The following is a 12,863-nucleotide window of genomic DNA, read 5'->3' on the forward strand; positions in this document are numbered from 1 at the left end:
CAGCCTTACAGAAGTTGTCCCAGAGTAGAAAGCCAGAGCTGTGGGATTACAGCGCCACCCCTGGGCACAGGCTGTGTGTGGCATTACAGCACCTGTCACATCACTAGACCGGAGCTGTAGTACCAGACACAACCTGTGGCCAGGACTGGCGCTCTGTGTTACTTTTTCTCGTGGGACAAACCCTGTGCAGAAAAATACAGAATCCAGGAACCTCCAAACATGGCAGACATCGCCAAGTTCTAACAGTGCATAATGGGCGCAGCTCCAGCCATACTGTCAGTGACTGGAAACCTGGTTTATAGTCCAACTGCTGACAGGTGAGAGGCTGCGGCTCCCTGTAATCCCCGGCTCTGACCCGTCACCGACCATTGCTGCTCTACAGCAGTCTATGAGCCACTCTCTATAGTGCAGGGGACTAACCACATCCACAGGAAGCCAGGGTGCCCCCCCAGGACTGAGGCTGCCCCCCCGGGAGCTCAGTGTGGGGTGCGCAGTCATCCGCCATGTCTCCCCAATACTCAGCAGCCTCACCACCAACCACTCGCTCTGCAGCCTCCTCCCTGGTAAACGCTAGAATGTATGGGCTCCTTCCAGGTATGACGTCGATTCCATGGGCGTGTCCTGACTGCATTATGGGCGTGTTTAGCACCAGACGCCATAGATTCATGCAGAAAGTGATACGGTGAAGCTTCAGGAGGAGGTCAGTGCTGGGCTCTGGGGGGATGCTGCGGGCTTTGGGTGGTCTGTGGGGCTGGTGGGGGCATGTTCTGGGTATTCTGGGGGGATGATTGATGGATGATGTGTGTGTGATGATGATGCACGCGTGTGGGGCGGCTCTGGAGGAATGCTGCGGGCTCTGTGGGGACGCTGGGGGCATGCCCGCTGGCTTGTGGGGGCTCTGGAGGGATGCTGTGGGCCGGTGGGGGCTCTGGGGGAGGGGCTGATGATGCACGCATGTGGGAGCTCTGTGGGGATACTGCAGGCTGTGGTGGCATGTCTATGGCTCTGGTGGGGGCTCTGGGCATGCTACGGGCTGGTGGTGGCTCTGGAGGGATGCTGCTGGCTGGTGGGGGCTCTGGAGGGATGCTGCTGGCTGATGGGGGCTCTGGAGGGATGCTGTGAGCTCGTGGTGGCTCTGGAGGGATGCTGCGGGCTGTGGTGGCATGTCTATTGCTCTGGTGGGGGCTGTGTGGGCATGCTGCGGGCTGGTGGTGGCTCTGGAGGAATGCTGCGGGCTTGTGGGGACGCTGGGGGCATGCTGCGGGCTCTGGGCATGCTACGGGCTGGTGGTGGCTCTGGAGGGATGCTGCTGGCTGGTGGTGGCTCTGGAGGGATGCTGCTGGCTGGTGGGGGCTCTGGAGGGATGCTGCTGGCTGGTGGGGGCTCTGGAGGGATGCTGTGAGCTCGTGGTGGCTCTGGAGGGATGCTGCGGGCTGTGGTGGCATGTCTATTGCTCTGGTGGGGGCTGTGTGGGCATGCTGCGGGCTGGTGGTGGCTCTGGAGGAATGCTGCGGGCTTGTGGGGACGCTGGGGGCATGCTGCGGGCTGGTGGGGGCTCTGGGAGGGGCTGATGATGCACACGTGTGGGGGCTCTGGGAGCTCTGTGGGGATGCTGCGGGCTGTGGTGGAATGTCTATGGCTCTGGTGGGGGCTCTGTGGGCATGCTACGGGCTGGTGGGGGCTCTGGAGGGATGCTGCGGGCTCGTGGTGGCTCTGGGGGGATGCTGCTCGTCTGTGGGGGATGGTGGGGCATGCTGCGGGCTCGTGGGTGCTCTATGGGGCTGGTCCGGGTTCTGTGGGAGCATGCTGCGGGCTCTGGAGGTAATCTAGGGGGATGATGCACCCGTGTGGGGGCTCTGGCGGGGGGGGGGGGGTGTCGGATGATGCACCCGTGTGGGGGCTCTGGGGGGATGCTGCGGGCTGTGGTGGCATGTCTATTGCTCTGGTGGGGGCTCTGTGGGCATGCTACGGGCTGGTGGTGGCTCTGGAGGAATGCTGCGGGCTCTGTGGGGACGCTGGGGGCACGCTGCTGGCTTGTGGGGGTTCTGGAGGGATGCTGTGGGCCGGTGGGGGCTCTGGGGGGGGGGCTGATGATGCACGCATGTGGGAGCTCTGTGGGGATACTGCAGGCTGTGGTGGCATGTCTATGGCTCTGGTGGGGGCTCTGGGCATGCTACGGGCTGGTGGTGGCTCTGGAGGGATGCTGCTGGCTGGTGGGGGCTCTGGAGGGATGCTGCGAGCTCGTGGTGGCTCTGGAGGGATGCTGCGGGCTGTGGTGGCATGTCTATTGCTCTGGTGGGGGCTGTGTGGGCATGCTGCGGGCTGGTGGTGGCTCTGGAGGAATGCTGCGGGCTTGTGGGGACACTGGGGGCATGCTGCGGGCTGGTGGGGGCTCTGGGGGGGGGGGCTGATGATGCACGCATGTGGGGGCTCTGGGAGCTCTGTGGGGGTGCTGTGGTGGCATGTCTATGGCTCTGGTGGGGGCTCTGGGCATGCTACGGGCTGGTGGTGGCTCTGGAGGGATGCTGCTGGCTGGTGGTGGCTCTGGAGGGATGCTGCTGGCTTGTGGGGATGCTGGGGGCATGCTGCTGGCTGGTGGTGGCTCTGGGGGGATGCTGCGGGCTGGTGGGGATGCTGGTGGCATGCTGCGGGCTGGAGGGGATGCTGGGGGCATGCTGCGGGCTGTGGTGGCATGTCTATTACTCTGGTGGGGGCTGTGTTGGCAGGCTGGTGGTGGCTCTAGAGGAATGGACTTCAAATAAAAATTAAATGAACACAAAAAGCACTAATTGAATTATTTTTTTCGTATTTATGTTTGCAGCCCCTTTAAAAACCCTTTGAGGACCAAGGCACATATATGTCCCATAGTTTTAAACTGGAAAAAAATTTGATTGAATAAAATTTAAGGTCCTCGAAGGTTTAAGTAGGTCATAAATTCATATGAATACTTGCTCATACAATTGCACATGCCAAAAGATGAAGAAGAACAGAATCAAAAATATGACATTAAGTGGAGCACTTACAGGTATTCAAGGTGAAAGAAACCAGCAAAGGCATCGTCTCGAATGACAATAAATGAGTTAGAATTCAGCAAGCTGAAAATGAAGACAGCAGGTTAGAAGCCAACCAGACTTTATGGTGCTCAGAATTAGTCAAGCAGAATTTATTGACTGCTCTTGCAAAGCACTGAGACTCCCGCTGTGTATAGATAGCGCCGTGCGGCCTCCTGCTGTGTATAGATGGCGCCGTATAGATGGCTACGTGCGGCCTCCTGCTGAGTATACGTGTATAGATGGCTACATGCGGCCTCCTGCTGAGTATAGATGCCGCACGGCGCTCCCCCCAGAGACAGCAGGAGGCTGCACAGCGCCATCTATACTCAGCGGGAGGCCGCACGTAGCCATCTATACACAGCAGGAGGCTGCACAGCGCCATCTATACTCAGCGGGAGGCCGCACGTAGCCATCTATACACAGCAGGAGGCCGCACGGCGACATCTATACTCAGCGGGGGGCCGCACGGCACCATCTATACTCAGCGGGCGGCGCACGTAGCCATCTATACACAGCGGGGGCTCGAGGGATGCTGCGGGCTCGTGGTGGCTCTGGGGGGATGCTGCGGGTCTGTGGGGGATGGTGGGGGCATGCTGTGGGCTCGTGGCTCTGGGGGCATGCTGCGGGCTCGTGGGTGCTCTATGGGGCTGGTGCGGGTTCTGTGGGAGCATGCTGTGGGCTCTGGAGGTAATCTCGGGGGGATGATGCACCCGTGTGGGAGCTCTTTGGGGGGGTGGGGGGTCGGGAGTCGGATGATGCACGCGTGTGGGGGCTCTGTGGCGATGCTGCGGGCTGTGGTGGCATGTCTATGGCTCTGGGGGGGGCGGATGATGCACGCTTGGGGGCGGGGCGGATGATGCACGCTTGGGGGGGGCGGATGATGCATGCTTGGGGGGGCGGATGTTGCACGCTGGGGGGGGCGGATGTTGCACGCTGGGGGGGCGGATGTTGCACGCTTGGGGGGACGGATGATGCACGCTTGGCGGGGGGCGGATAATGCACGCTTGGGGGGGGCGGATAATGCACGCTTAGGGGGGGATGATGCACGCGTGTGGAGGCTCTGGGGGGGATGATGCACACGTGTGGGGGCTCTTGGGGGGATGATGCACACGTGTGGGGGCTCTGGGGGGGATGCTGCGGGCTGTGGTGGCATGTCTATGGCTCTGGTGGGGGCATGCTGCGGGCTGGTGGTTGCTCTGGAGGGAAGCTGCAGGCTTGTGGGGGCTCTGGGTGCATGCTGCGGGCTCTGAGTTCTCTGTGGGGATGCTGAGGGCATGCTGCGGGCTCTGGAGGTATTCTGGGGGGATGCTGCGGGCTTGGTGATGCACGCTTGTGGGGGTGGGCGGATGATGCACGCTTGTGGGGGGGCGGATGATGCACGCTTGTGGGGGGGCGGATGATGCACGCTTGTGGGGGGGCGGATGATGCACGCTTGTGGGGGGGCGGATGATGCACGCTTGGGGGGGCGGATGATGCACGCTTGGGGGGGGCGGATGATGCACGCTTGGGGGGGGCGGATGATGCACGCTTGGGGGGGCGGATGATGCACGCTTGGGGGGGGCGGATGATGCATGCTTGGGGGGGGCGGATGATGCATGCTTGGGGGGGCGGATGATGCACGCTTGGGGGGGGCGGATGATGCACGCTTGTGGGGGGGGCGGATGATGCACGCTTGTGGGGGGGGCGGATGATGCACGCTTGGGGGGGGTGGATGCACGCGTGTGGGGGGGGCGGATGCACGCGTGTGGGGGGGGCGGATGCACGCGTGTGGGGGGGGCGGATGCACGTGTGTGGGGGCTCTGGGGGGGACGATGCACGCGTGTGGGGGCTCTGGGAGCTCCGTGGGCATGCTACGGGCTGGTGGTGGCTCTGGAGGAATGCTGCGGGCTTGTGGGGGCATGCTGCGGGCTGGTGGGGGCTCTGGAGGGATGCTGCGGGCTGGTGGTGGCTCTGGGGAGATGCTGCGGGCTGGTGGTGATGCTGGGGGCATGCTGCGGGCTGGTGGTGGCATGTCTATGGCTCTGGTGGGGGCTCTATGGGCATGCTACGGGCTGGTGGTGGCTCTGGAGGGATGCTGCGGGCTTGTGGGGGCTCTGGGGGGATGCTGCGGGCTGGTGGGGATGCTGGGGGCATGCTGTGGGCTGTGGTGGCATGTTTATTGCTCTGGTGGGGGCTGTGTGGGCATGCTGCGGGGTGGTGGTGGCTCTGGAGGAATGCTGCGGGCTTGTGGGGACGCTGGGGGCATGCTGCGGGCTTGTGGGGGCTCTGGGGGGGGGCTGATGATGCACGCGTGTGGGGGCTCTGGGGGGGGATGCTGCGGGCTGTGGTGGCATGTCTATGGCTCTGGTGGGGGCATGCTGCGGGCTGGTGGTTGCTCTGGAGGGATGCTGCAGGCTTGTGGGGGCTCTGGGTGCATGCTGCGGGCTCTGGGTGCTCTGTGAGGATGCTGAGGGCATGCTGCGGGCTCTGGAGGTATTCTGGGGGGGATGCTGCGGGCTTGATGATGCACGCTTGTGGGGGGCGCAGATGATGCACGCTTGTGGGGGGGACAGATGATGCACACTTGTGGGGGGGGGCGGATGAGGCACGCTTGTGGGGGGGGCGGATGATGCACGCTTGTGGGGGGGGCGGATGAGGCACGCTTGTGGGGGGGGTGGATGAGGCACGCTTGTGGGGGGGGCGACGGATGAGGCACGCTTGTGGGGGGGACGGGACGGATGAGGCACGCTCGTGGGGGGGGGGCGTCCAAGCAGATGGCCCCCTGCAAACATTATATCCCCCCAGAGACCCCATAAGGAGAGTGTGCCCGCCCCCCTGCAGCCCCCTATTCAGCCCTGGCAGCCGGCAACATCACCATCCCCATGGCCTCATAGCTGAAATCATGGAACGTGTATTCAGCTTCCAAAAAGTCCACCAGCCTCACCTTCCAGGGCTCCTGCCTTTTCGAATAGCTAGATAAGATGATCTCTAATGCCATGGGGAGTAAGTATTTTGTTTCCGCAACAGAGGGCCAAATGCCCTCCTCCCAAGAGATGCACAGTCCAGTTATGGTCCTTTCGGAAATTTTCAGTGTGGAAAAGCAACCAAAAGGACAACACTCCGGCCCACCAGGAAAAGAAGAGACCTTCCTTTAGGCTAGCCCCCTCCTGGCATCAACGAACCCACCAGCGCTGGTCTGCCAGGCCCGGATCTAGAAGATTCCCACCTGGGATGTTTCTTGGGGTGGGCGGCCGTCTCCTTTGGTTCCGGGATGAGTGGCTCTCGGTAGTCAACAACGCTTGGGTCTGAGACGTTGTCGACTACAGCCACAAAATAGATTTTTCCACGCTGCCTTGTTTTCGAGACCACTTTCCCCAAAGACCCCCTTCCCTTATTCCTGGGTTTTTCAAGGCTATTGATTTGCTATCCAAAGCAGCATCATGATCTCAGTTCCAGGACGCTGAGACATCAGACACCGGAGGCAGGCCGAGGGGTCGGGGCAAAGCCAAAGACCTTACCCACAATCCTCCCATCAATGCACTTTTATAAAATTAGAATTATTTCTATACATAATGGTAAAATGTTATTTCTATAATATTTCTACAATTAAACGTTTGAGATTTCTGTGGTAATGGTTATTTTGTTTCTTTTAAACCTGTTCTGAATGTAAATAAAACATTTCTCTGATTACGTTTCCACATTGTATTTTAGCCTTTCATTTTACTCATAGGGCAGGGAAAGCCCATGATGCACCTGTGTAAACCATATAAAAGGTACTATAATAACATGGCTTAGACAGGTAACCCACTTTTCAAACAATGAAGTTCACTTGTACAAGCTGCATAGATGAAAACCTGCTTTAGGCTATGTGCCCACGATGCAGAAATGCTCAGGATTTTATCCTGAGCGTTTCTGCATCGCCCTGGCAGAAAAAAATGCATGAGGATTGTCCATGCGGATTGTCCATGCGGATTGTCCATGCGGATTGTCCATGCGGATTGTCCATGCGGATTGTGCATGCGGATTGTCCATGCGGATTGTGCATGCGGATTGTGCATGCGGATTGTGCATGCGGATTGTGCATGCTGTAAGGCAGCGCTAGTCATCATCCTGGGGAATACTCGCTGCAGCGCGTCAATTAATGCACACCAGCAATGTCTTTCCGGTTTTCACACTTCAGCAGTTTATTATACTTCATAAACCGCAGTTCACACATATAATGTCCATGAGCCCAAGTGGCAGACAGGCCCACTTGGCTCCAGATACAGCCTTCAGCAAGGTATTACTATAGCAATGTCCATATAACAAAGTGTATTACCTTTGTCAGGTTTTAGCTGCTTCAGTCCATTTGGTTCCACCACCACTGTGGCTCTAGAGCAGGGGTCTCAAACTTGGCTGGGTATATGGGCCGCACATGGAAAAAATTTGAATTTGGGGGGCCGCATTCTTTGTTCAATGTGACATTTTTAGTGATACCATTTTTTTTGTATACACCTTTTGAACATTTTTGCCGTGTTTATTTTTTTATGGCTTGGGTCGTTATGGATGTGGTGATAATAAACGTGCACTTTTTTGTGTTTACTTTAGTTTACATATAAAGCAGCATTTTTAGTGCCCAATATTTTTTCATGCTTTATTTTATTTTTTATTTTTTTTACAATTTTATTTCCCCCAATTGGCCACATACAGTAATATTGTCTTACAATTAGCATCATATAGTAATAATGGAAAACATCTTGTAGTAATGTTCCCCATCCAAGTCCCCATCTTGTACTAATGTGCCCCATCCAGGTCCCCATCCTGTGGCTATGTGCCCCATCCAGGTCCCCATCCTGTGGCAACGTTCCCCATCCTGGCGCCCATCTTGTACTAATGTGCCTCATCCAGGTCCCCATCTTGGGGCTATGTTCCCCATCCAGGTCCCCATCTTGTGGCTCTGTGCCCCATCTTGTGGCTCTGTGCCCCATCCAGGTCCCCATCTTGTGGCTCTGTGACCCATCCAGGTCCCCATCCTGTGGCAACGTTCCCCATCCTGGCGCCCATCTTGTACTAATGTGCCTCATCCAGGTCCCCATCTTGGGGCTATGTGCCCCATCCAGGTCCCCATCCTGTGGCAATGTTCCCCATCCAGGTCCCCATCTTGTGGCTCTGGTCCCCATCTTGTGGCTCTGTGCCCCATCCAGGTCCCCATCTTGTGGCTCTGTGCCCCATCCAGGTCCCTATCTTGTGGCTATGTGCCCCATCCAGGTCCCCATCTTGTGGCTCTGTGCCCCATCCAGGTCCCTATCTTGTGGCTATGTGCCCCATCCAGGTCCCCATCCTGTGGCAACGTTCCCCATCCTGGCGCCCATCTTGTACTAATGTGCCTCATCCAGGTCCCCATCTTGGGGCTATGTGCCCCATCCAGGTCCCCATCCTGTGGCTATGTGCCCCATCCAGGTCCCCTCTTGTGGCTCTGTGCCCCACCCCGGTCCCCATGTTGTGGCTCTGTGCCCCCTGTGCTGTTCTTCACACACATAAAATAGAAAAAAAAAAAGATGATTCTCACCTGTCCTCCGTTCCCTCGGCGGCCTTCCTGCAGATGTGGCCCGCAGGCACCACAGAGTCAGACCCCTTGACGATCCCGACCTGGTCCAGGAGGAGCCGCCGACAGCAGCGCTGCATTGCCGCACAGAGACTGTCTCCCAGCACAGCATTTTCAATGTCAGCCGCCGGCCAATCAGAGGCCAGCAGCTGACATCTGCATATGGCAATGACGTCATACTCGCTGCACCGACACGCAGATATCAGCTGCTGGCCTCTGATTGGCCAGCGGCTGGCATTGGAAATGCAGTGCTGGGAAACAGTCTCTGTGTGGCAATTCAGCGCTGCTGTCGGCGGCTCCTCCTGGACCAGGTCGGGATCGTCAAGGGGTCTGTGCCTGCGGGCCGCATAAAGCAGCCTCAGGGGCCGCATGCCGCCCGCAGGCCGCGTGTTTGAGACCCCTGCTCTAGAGCTTACCACACGTGGTCTCCAGCCCTTATCCCGTCCAAGGCCACTGGCATCTCTCACACACACAGATCCAGGCTCTGCCCTCCAGGATGCTTATCCTCCAAAACCTCTGGCTCTCCAAGGCTTACTGGCATCACTTACACACACAAGGATCCAGGCTTCTCCCTCCAGGAGTCCACCAAGCTTCATCAGGCCTCACCAGGCGCCACACACACAGGTAACAGGCCTCACGCCTATCACACCCCTTGCACCCCTGCACACTTCTGTCTCAAATTACCAGGGTTTTTATATCCTATAGAAACAGCCACAGGACCTGTGCTTATCTCACAGTCACGTGTCCAGACCTTCTGTTGTGCAAAAGGACCTGTGTGATGTCACAGTCATGTGACCAGTCAGCTGAGGGAGGTACGTGGTCCGTCAAAACACACACTGAACCATTAAAGGGATGCCTGCTGCATCACAATGCGGACTGTACATGCGGATTGTACATGCGGATTGTGCATGCGTTTTGCTGCCAGGGACAAGCGGAAGTGAAGCGTTATTCACTTGCATTTCCGCATGCGGGTTGTCAAGCGCTTTCCAAGCGATTTTAGCATCACTTGGAAAGTGTTTGACAACTTGGTCACACTGAATAAATCCATGCAACCGGCATAGATTTATATAGTGTGACCGAAAGAATGGTAAAAAATAAATATATACTTACCCTCTGATGGCCCCCGGTGTCCTGCTTTCCCTCCGTTCTCCCTTGCCAGCAACGATACACTGAAGGACCTGCCGACGTCAGCGTCGCGTGACCTGTCACATGACTATAACGTCAGCGCAGGTCCTTCAGTAAATCGTGAACTGCCGGCATGAGAGGAGGAGTGCAGCGGGTGGCCGCCAGAAGCTAAGTATATATTTATTTTTTATTTTATTCTTCTCCTCTCTAGACCTGGGTACCATCCGCACACTAGAACTCATGGAATGCGCATCTACATATAGAGTGATGCGTAATCCATGCGATCTAATGCAAGTCAATGGCGGCGAAAATGCAGCACTTCCGCAAAATAATTGGTAGTGCTGCGTTTTTTTCCGCAATGATAATCCGCAGCGGAAATTTCCGCATGTGCACAGTCGGACGGTACTAGATAGTGCCTGCCGTGCTTCAGACCGCACGGGAGGACGGTACTAGATAGTGCCTGCCGTGCTTCAGACCACACGGGAGGACGGTACTAGATAGTGCCTGCCGTGCTTCAGACCACACGGGAGGACGGTACTAGATAGTGCCTGCCGTGCTTCAGACCACACGGGAAGACGGTACTAGATAGTGCCTGCCGTGCTTCAGACCACACGAGAGGACGGTACTAGATAGTGCCTGCCGTGCTTCAGACCACACGGGAGGATGGTACTAGATAGTGCCTGCCGTGCTTCAGACCACACGAGAGGACGGTACTAGATAGTGCCTGCCGTGCTTCAGACCACACGGGAGGACGGTACTAGATAGTGCCTGCCGTGCTTCAGACCACACGGGAGGACGGTACTAGATAGTGCCTGCCGTGCCTCAGACCACACGGGAGGACGGTACTAGATAGTGCCTGCCGTGCTTCAGACCACACGGGAGGACGGTACTAGATAGCGCCTGCCGTGCTTCAGACCACACGGGAGGACGGTACTAGATAGTGCCTGCCGTGCCTCAGACCACACGGGAGGACGGTACTAGATTGTGCCTGCCGCTCTTCAGACCACACGGGAGGACGGTACTAGATAGTGCCTGCCGCTCTTCAGACCACACGAGAGGACGGTACTAGATAGTGCCTGCCGTGCTTCAGACCACACGGGAGGACGGTACTAGATAGTGCCTGCCGTGCTTCAGACCACACGGGAGGACGGTACTAGATAGTGCCTGCCGTGCTTCAGACCACACGGGAGGACGGTACTAGATAGTGCCTGCCGTGCTTCAGACCACACGGGAGGACGGTACTAGATAGTGCCTGCCGTGCTTCAGACCACACGAGAGGACGGTACTAGATAGTGCCTGCCGTGCTTCAGACCACACGGGAGGACGGTACTAGATAGTGCCTGCCGTGCTTCAGACCACACGGGAGGACGGTACTAGATAGTGCCTGCCGTGCTTCAGACCACACGGGAAGACGGTACTAGATAGTGCCTGCCGCTCTTCTGACCACATGCTGCAGATAAAAAAATAAATCAAGATATGACTGAAAGAGCACCACAGCAACAAAATATAGTACATTGATAAACAGTGTTATAATTATATCTATAATATAATCAGCTAAGCCTCCCTCTGTCTGAAGCCTCGATAGACTGCGCATGTGCGACACGTAGTCTGGCTCTAGACAGAAGAACGCATGGAGCCGTTACAGGTAAGAGGAGTGTATGGCGCCGGAGATCGCGGTATGCCTAGACACTGAACGCATACCGCGTTCTCCGGCACCATACTTATATACTTACCTGACCGGGAGGAGCGTTGCCGCGGCGCCTCTCTCTTCGCCGGAGACCGGGACAGGAGTGAGGCGTCGTTTCGGCGCATGCGCATAGCGCTATCCGGCGCCATTTTACTGAAGACACATTTGCAGTGTCTCTTCAGCAAAGTGGCGCCGGACAGCACGCGCGTACTCCGGCACCGCACTCCTCCCCCGGCAGAACAGGACAGAGCAGCGCTGGAGCACAGGGAAGAAAGGTGAGTATAAGTGTTTATTTTTTTGTATGTGTGTGCAGCGTGAAAGGGATGAGGGGGCCACACATACCAGGATTGGGGGGTGAGGGACGCCATGCATACCAGGATTGGGGGATGAGGGACGCCATGCATACCAGGATTGGGGGATGAGGGACGCCATGCATACCAGGATTGGGGGATGAGGGACGCCATGCATACCAGGATTGGGGGATGAAGGACGCCATGCATACCAGGATTGGGGGATGAGGGGTACCATGCATACCAGGATTGGGGGATGAGGGGTACCATGCATACCAGGATTGGGGGATGAGGGGCGTCATACATACCAGGATTGGGGGATGAGGGGCTCCATACATACCAGAATAGGGATGAGGGGGCCACACATACCAGCATTGGGGGATGAGGGGCCCCATACATACCAGGATTGGGGGATGAGGGGCGTCATTCATACCAGGATTGGGGGATGAGGGGCTCCATACATACCAGAATAGGGATGAGGGGGCCACACATACCAGCATTGGGGGATGAGGGGGGCCACGCATACCAGCAATGGGGATGAGTGGTGCCATGCATCCCAGTATAGGATGATGGGGGCAGCACAAATACCAGAAGGGGGGCAGCACATACCAGCATGGGAGTCCATATACCAATAAAGATGCTCGCCACCCGGGTGTAGAACGGATTCAGTAGTGTGAGACAAAAGAATCCATCTTGTTTCTCTGTGGTATCCATTTTGTTTTCACTCTTATGTAATGGTCATCAGGTAACACTGATGGGTAGTGAGGTTTCACATTACTATTCACTCCCTTAAGGTTACTATTGGTTCATAGGTCAGAGGGAAACATTCCTTTGTCTCTGACCCTATTTAAAGTGCCACATGTGCTAATAAAGCAGAAGTCTTTTCTAGTCACCATACAAGGCTGTGCTGTATTGATTTCCCGAGCGCTCGTAAAACAAATCTTCGGAAGGCGTAGAAGAGAGCGTATTTCGCTCACAGTAGCTAGTTTATTTATACGGGGCTGTTCACCGTATCCGGGACAGTTGGAACTAGAGCTGAGAGGATCAATTCTTGGGACGCTGGACAGGAGGCCACGAATCTCTTACCTATAGTGTTGCACGAGCGTGCTCGGTTTACCCTTTCACCGAGCACGCTCGGTTGCTGC

The sequence above is a fragment of the Phyllobates terribilis genome, unplaced genomic scaffold (genome assembly GCF_046119375.1).
Source record: "Phyllobates terribilis strain yellow unplaced genomic scaffold, ASM4611937v1 Scaffold_62__1_contigs__length_8034531, whole genome shotgun sequence".
NCBI classification, from domain to species: domain Eukaryota; kingdom Metazoa; phylum Chordata; class Amphibia; order Anura; family Dendrobatidae; genus Phyllobates; species Phyllobates terribilis.